Here is a 7,676-nt window from a genome sequence, read left to right as displayed (position 1 = left end):
TTCTTCCACAATAATTCCGTCCCCCGTAACGAAATTACATTCCTCTCCTACGGGAGGGAATTCAGGTTACTATCGTACCTATCGTCGTTTGGCTACAAACTTATATTGGCCCGGAATGATAGCCACTGTGCAAGAATTCGTGAAAGCTTGTGATGTTTGTCAACGATCTAAGGCTACTTCAACGTCTCCAAGTGGGTTACTTCAGCCTCTTGATATTCCTAATGTGATTTGGGAACATTTATCTATGGACTTTATTGTGGGTTTACCCAAGTCTAAAGGGTATGATGCTCTTTTGGTAGTGGTAGATCGACTGTCTAAATACATCCATTTTATTCTAATCAAACATCCTTATACCGCTAAATCCATTGCAGAAGTTTTTGTCCGGGAAGTGGTTAGATATCATGGAATTCCTAAATCAATTGTTAGCGATCGTGATCCATTGTTTCTTAGTCATTTTTGGCAAGAACTCTTTCGTTTGCAAGGAACGACGTTAAACATGAGCTCCGCTTATCATCCGGAATCGGATGGTCAAACAGAGGTGATAAACCGTTGTTTAGAGAAGTATTGCGGTGCTTTGTCATCGATCAGCCTCGTTCGTGGGCATTGTGGATTCTGTGGGCAGAGTTTTGGTATAACTCGATGTTTCACGATTTTACGAGTCGATTACCATTAAAAATTGTCTATGGCCGTAAACTGCCGACGGTGGTTCAGTTTATTCCGGGGGAAGTACGAGTGGAAGCTGTGGCGGAGGAATTACGTGATCGAGATGAAGCCTTGAGGCAACTCAAAATGCAACTAGCTCATGCGCAAGTGTTGATGAAAGAACAAGCAGATAAAACGCGTCGAGATATTACTTTTCAAATTGGTGAATGGGTATATGTTAAGCTGAAACCATACCGTCAGATGACAGTTGCTAAATGAATTTATCAGAAGCTAGCAACTCGATTTTTTGGACCTTTCAAGATTATCAAAAAAATCGATCCAGTTGCTTACAAACTGGAATTACCTCCGACGTCACGTATCCATCCCGTATTTCATATCTCTTTACTTAAAAAAGTTGTGATGTCATCTACGGTGACACAACTCTTACCACTTGAGTTGGAATTTGATGGCAAGGATGTTCTGTTACCGCAGGAGATTTGTGCGAGACGTACAGTGGAACAAGACGGAAAATCAGTGGATCAATGGCTAATTCGTTGGCAAGGGCAAGTCCGAGAAGAAGCCACGTGGGAGGATGCTAGCATAATCAAGTGCCAATTTCCGGATCTAAGTCTTGAGGTCAAGACTTTATTGGAAGGAGGGAGTAATGTTATGAATCCTCCTAAGTTGGATGTTTTACCCAAGCCCAAAGTTTTAAAGGTATATGCAAGACGGTCCAAGAAAGGATAAGGTTTATCCAAGAAAGGATAAGGTTTAGTTTTACCTTGCTTTGGGAATATGTCTAATAAATAGGGGGAATAGCTTTAGCTTGTAGGTATTCGGTTATTTTTCTAATTAGTTATTTGTGGCTCATAGCTCCTCGCTTTGAGAGAGGGAAGTTTCCCTGGTTCGGTGATCATCTTTGTTTTGGTAATTTTCCGTTTTTAGTTACAATCAAACCTTCGTTTCTATCCATCTTCTACTTTTCTGTTCTTCTCATATTTGAAATCGTATCACCAAGTGCCATGACCGAAGGTTCAACATTTCTCAGCCCTCAGGCCGTCTGCCTAGGAAAAAGAAGCATACATAAATGAGTTATATTATATGGGTAAGTGGTGAAAATGAAGAGCGTGAGGGCTAACTTATCACTAATGGCATAATCCAGGACATTCATAAAGTGGAACCAGAAAGCTAAAATCGAACTGTGTAGAATTCTGTTTCTATTAAGTGGAAAGATGCCAAGAAGTGCCCTCAGTTTAATGCATAGGAAAGGCAAAAAGCATCTCTTTCGTGGGAGCCAAATACATTTGTCTTTCACAAGTTATCCTAGCAATGTTTGGATTTTTCAAAACTCCATGAACATGCAGGAGAGGAATGCTATCCCCACTCGGACCAAGACACGACTTTTGTTTGTTCAAATAACAATTAAGGTGGAGCAGGGTGAGGAACAACGAATCTCTTTATGATAAACAGATCACAGAGCCAGAATAAAGAGCCCATAAAAACATTTAAGCAGATCTCACGATGATAGAAATTCTAACATCCTTCCTTGAGTTGAAGCATTTATGTAAATGATGAAAACATTTTAATATTGTCAATGGAAGAATGCATTCTGCAAATGCACAAAGGTGGCTGACCAGCCCTGAACAGGTGAGATTATCGCTCTACTCATTGATACAAATAGCACAAAATTACCTTGAGAGTGGGATCTCTGAGTTCTTCGGGTGGGTGAAACTTTCCTTGGTCAAACTATTAAGTGATTGAGTTCGGGGAAACTACAAAGTTGGTCCACTGTCGGAAAGATAAATTAGAGTTTTAGTCTCCGAATCCAAAATTTTGTATTTTCTTTGTCTCCTCAGGCACTCTGTTAACATTCACCACTACCAAAACTTTCTACCTTTTAACTTCAGTCAAGAACACTCTGGATTTGGTTTGGTATCTCAACCGCGGTTGACTTTCAACTCAAAACATTAGGGTTAAGAATTATGGCAAGAACCTTGTACGAATATATTACGTCAAGTGGGATTTATGTCCGAGAATATTACCCAAATAAAATCCTCATGCATACACACCCTACAACACAATGGGGCGCCAAACGGATGATGGCCCTCTCCAAAACATTACTAGAGCATTCTTCACAATGTACCAAAACTATTTTGGGAGAAGGCAGTCCTCACTTCTAGGGTTTAACTGTCCAATGGAATTGTTCTCTTCTTTCTATCATGATGTTTCTCCCACAAATAATCTTCTAGGATTTTTGGGTACGCTCCTTTGTTTCATGTTCATGTTATACCTTGGGGAGTCAATGGTCAATATTTGTAAGCGGGTTGGAGAGGCTGTTAGTAAGTGTAGTCGGTGGGTTGGGAGTCGTATAAATAAAGTAGGTGGCTGTTAGTTTTGGACATTATGTTTTGTAAATACCGATTTAGGCAGAAACTCTTTACGGGGAAATCTCAGACCTCTCGAAAGTCTGAGGAAATTATGTAAACGTAATCGATTAATACAAACAGCTGACCAATTCCATTCCAGTGTATAACAGTTCACTATTGAGGAAAATTATATCCTAGTGCCATTAAATGTGTCTTTGTGGCTACTCATCTACACAAACAGGTTACAAAAGTTTTCATTCATCCATCACAAGTTGAAGACAATATTTCTGTCAACCTTATCTTCGGTAGGGAGTCATCTTTAATTGAATATAAGTATTTTTTCCTACTAGATCTTCATCTTCAGCCTTTTGTCTAATCCATTGTCACCATCTTCAACACCTAGGTCGATTGAATCTATGTTAAGCTTTCTATGTCAGTGACTCATATCATAACTGCGCCTACACATCACGGATATATCTACAGGATAATGGGACTCTTGAGCACATTCGACATGGGAAAGTGTACTAAAGAAAACAAGGTCCAGCCTTCCTTCACGCATTAGAAAACCCAACCCAACTACTACCTAGCAATTTCTAAACTTACTCCACCTCCATTTATTGAGCCAACTTCTTGAAACTCAAGCTACCGACCAAGATTTACCCATGGGTATGAGGAAAGGAACCCAGGAATGTACCAAAGACCATCATACCCTCTATCCCTTTTGTATATTTGAGAAGTTCTCACTATCTCATAGGAACTTTCTCATAAATCGAAGTAAATTGCTATTCTGAACAAGTTATCATGAACATTATCTGAAGAACAATGGTGGAAAGCCGTGAGAATTGGAACAGATGCATGAGAAAAGATGGGATGCGGAAGCTTGTTGTTCTGCCAAATGGGAAGAGGGATACATGCTGTAAATGGGGATTTTCCTAGAAGTTTGATGTTGGTAGGTCATTAGAATGCTACATAGAAAGACTAGTTGGTAAGGGGTAACCCAAATATATGGAATTGACCACAACAAGGCTTTTCCTTCATGTTGCAAAATGGAACAACGTGAGAATCGTCTTGTCATTAGCGGCCATTTTTAATTGGAATTTAGAACAATATGATGTAAAGAATGGTTTTCCTCATGGTACTTGAAAGATGAAATGTATATGAGTACTTGACTTGGGTTTGGAGAACTCAAACGGAACGAGGTATGCAAATAAGGAGAACCTTTTATGGATTTTAATAATCACCCCATACCTGGTTTGAGGTTTACCAACGTTACGTTAGCTATGAAGTATAGGGTGAGTTAGGGAGATGACACTCTTCACAACTATGATAGTCAATGTAGATGACATTATTGTGATTGGAAATTTTTAAAAAGAGAAGCTCCAAACTTCTCGAAGCATAGACAAATGCAAATGGTGTTGGATATTCTACTTCTGGTTAGTATGGGTTCCTTGGTGCCAATATAGTGACACAACGGAGTTAAAAACAAAATGTTGTAGCCTGATAAAGTGTTGAATTGATAGTATTGACAAGGTAGCGGAGAGTTGTTATGGCTGAAAGTTATATTGGAAGACTTGAAGATTTATTAGAGTGGATGTGAGAAAAGCTTTTCTTCCAACTTGAATACAATGTACAAATTTATATACAAGCAAATCTTTAACAGCTCCTATAATTCAGCCTCTAAAATATTATACAAATTCTATCTAATAAAGTGAGAATCAATAATTATGTAACTGATCCCTAAGAATCAACCAATTATATGATATCCTAGCTTTATTTTCTACGCTCCCCCTTAAGCTACGCGATTTATGTTCTCTAAACCAAGTAATGCAATTAGTTGAGTGAGGTTGGGCTGAAACGGAGCCTTAGTCAGAATGTCAGCAGCTTGTTGCTTGGATGGAACACGTGTGAGTGAGATTGTCTCATTTTCGACCTTCTCATAGATGAAGTGTCTATCAATCTACACATGCTCGGTACAATCATGTTGGACTGGATTTTTGGCAATTGCAATTGCTGACCGGTTGTCACACATGATTCTGATAGAGTCTGATGCTATAACCTTAAGTTCTTTTACTAATCGTTGTAACCAAATTCCTTCACAAATGCCCAAGGCTAAAGCTTGGAACTCTGCCTCGACAGTGCTTCGTGCTATGACTTGTTGTTTCTTGTTGCGCCATGTCAAGAGATTTCCCCAAACAAATGAGAAGTATCCAATGTGGATCTTCCATTATACGAGGATGAACCCAAGTCTGCATCGGTATAGACATCTAGTGTCCGGTTGACCGTTTTTCTGAATATGAGTCCCTTCCCTATATCTTTCTTCAAATGATCTATTAATGTGTTGCTAAGAAATTGACTCACAATGCTGACAACAAAAATTATATCAGGACGTGTGTGAGTTAGATATATTAGCTTACCTACCAACCCCTGAGATTGCCCTTTATCACCGGTTCATCTGTCTGAGGCCTTAACTTGGTATTAGGGTCCATAGGGGTCTCAATTGGTACCCGATCATGCCAGTCTCACATAAGAGGTCGAGCACATAGTTGCGTTGGGAAATCGAGATGCCTTGACAGCTCCTTGCCACTTCACCTAAATCTCTAACTCTTTGGATGGTAGCCTCTTAAGTCTCTTCATTTCATCTTGATGGTTCCCTATAAGAACTATGCTCAACATATACTTTGGATGGTAGCCTTTTAAGTCTCTTCATTTCATCTTGACAAACAATGTATGATCTGCTTGAGTTTGGGAGTATTCGTCAATTTGAAGGACTTTTGTCAATCTGTCAAATCATGCTCTAGGGGACTGTTTAAGTCCATATAATGCTTTCTTCAGCTTGCAAACCTTCCATGGTTCTCCTTGTTCTCAAATCCAGAAGGGATGTCTATGTAGATTTCCTCGATCATATCTCCGTTCAAGAAGGCGTCTTGACGTCAAGATGCAATAACGGCCAACCCTGATTAACTGCAATGGACAATATAACATGAATTGTGTTGAGCTTGGGTACTGGAGGAAACCGGGTTTCTTGATAATCAATTCCATATGACTGAGTAAGCCCCTTATCCACTAGACGGGCTTTGTATCTGTCTATACTCCCATCTGCTTTTTGTTTAACTGAGAAAATCGATTTCCCAGGTGGTAGATCAGTTAACACCCAGGTGCCATTCCTTTGAAGAGCTTTGTACTCTTCTAAGGTTGCTTCGCACCATTTTTGAATTCTTAGAGCCTCATAAACCGAGTTGAGTACCGTGACTTTGTCTAGGCATGTCATAAATGCTCGGAATTTTGGAGACAATATTTTGTAAGAGCTGTAGCTTATGTTGAGTGCATGATCTTACCCCTTCTCTTTGGGCAATGGGAGATGCAATGTAGGATCACAAGTAGAACTTGCCTGTGAATAAGAAACTTCTTCATCTTGTATGTTTTCTTATTCAGCTTGGCCCTGGGAAGTTGATAAGCCTCCTATTCGTTCTTCCTGAATCGTCCACATCCTCTCCGTCCGATGAACCTGTCGAATTCAATTTACTAGCCACCTCGCTGCTTAATTTCTCAATTTGTTGTACAATTCGTTCCAAACTCTTCTCAATCGAACCGACGCTGCTTTCTAAATCTTCAATTCTTGTTGCCGCACTCCTTGTCGCCATGGCTGGATCTTACTGCTCTGATACCAATTTGATGTAAACCGGTAACAATTGTCGGCTTGTTTATTGCAATCAAAACAGAAAATGGAAGATTTCAGACTTTCAAGAGGTCTGGTTCTCTCCCTAAGAATTTTCACTCACTTTGAAAATACAAAACATAATACCTATCACAAACAAGTTTTGGGGGGAGGTATGATAAGCCTCCTATTCGTTTTACTTACAAGAGGAGGGTCTAGATTGTTAAAAGGTCTTAGTTGTTAATGTAAATAAGAGAAGGGTATTTTTGGTACTCTTTGGTAGAATAAGGAAGCAAGTTTTCTTTAAGTGGAGTTGAGTTGTTTGTGATAGGTATTCTGTTTTGTATGTTCAAAGTGAGTGAAAACTCTTAGGGAGAGATCCAGACCTCTAGAAAGTCTGGAATCTTCCATTTTCTGTTTTGATTGCAACTAACAAGCCGACAATTGTTACCAGTTTACATCAGAAGTTTCTTGACTTTGCTGATTTGTTATAGGCATGTCCTGATTTTTCCTTCTTTCATAAGCTTTGACAGCATCATCAAAAGAAGGTGTTTAGGATAGACATTGGGTGATTGTTCGGGTATATAATTTGACTGAGAGCCAGGGGTTTGAGACACATGGTGGGTCAAGTCTGGATCCGAACAAGTTGGAGCACTAGAGTTATTTGGAGGAGATAGGGTGGAGTGAACTTGAGTTGGTGAAATATGAGTCCATGGCGTATGTCCAGTTCACTTCTGAAATCTATGTATGTTATTCTTCCCCTGAATTACAGAATTATGGTAGAACGGAATATTTTCGAAAAAGGTAACGTCCATGATATTGTAGAACTTGATTGGATGAATATCCAAGAAGGATACATTTAAGTGCACAAGTATCAAGCTTACCACAATATTGAGGGTAGATATGTACGAATGCAGTGCAACCAAACAACTTGAAAGGAACTTGTGACACAAGATGAGAGCTAGGAACTAGACCTTGGAATTTTTTCATTGGTGAGTTGAAGTCAAAGACAC

This window comes from Cynara cardunculus, unplaced genomic scaffold (genome assembly GCF_001531365.2).
Source record: "Cynara cardunculus var. scolymus isolate 2C unplaced genomic scaffold, CcrdV1 Un_Scaffold_2946, whole genome shotgun sequence".
In the NCBI taxonomy this organism is placed as follows: Eukaryota; Viridiplantae; Streptophyta; class Magnoliopsida; order Asterales; family Asteraceae; genus Cynara; species Cynara cardunculus.
This window is presented reverse-complemented; position numbering follows the sequence as displayed.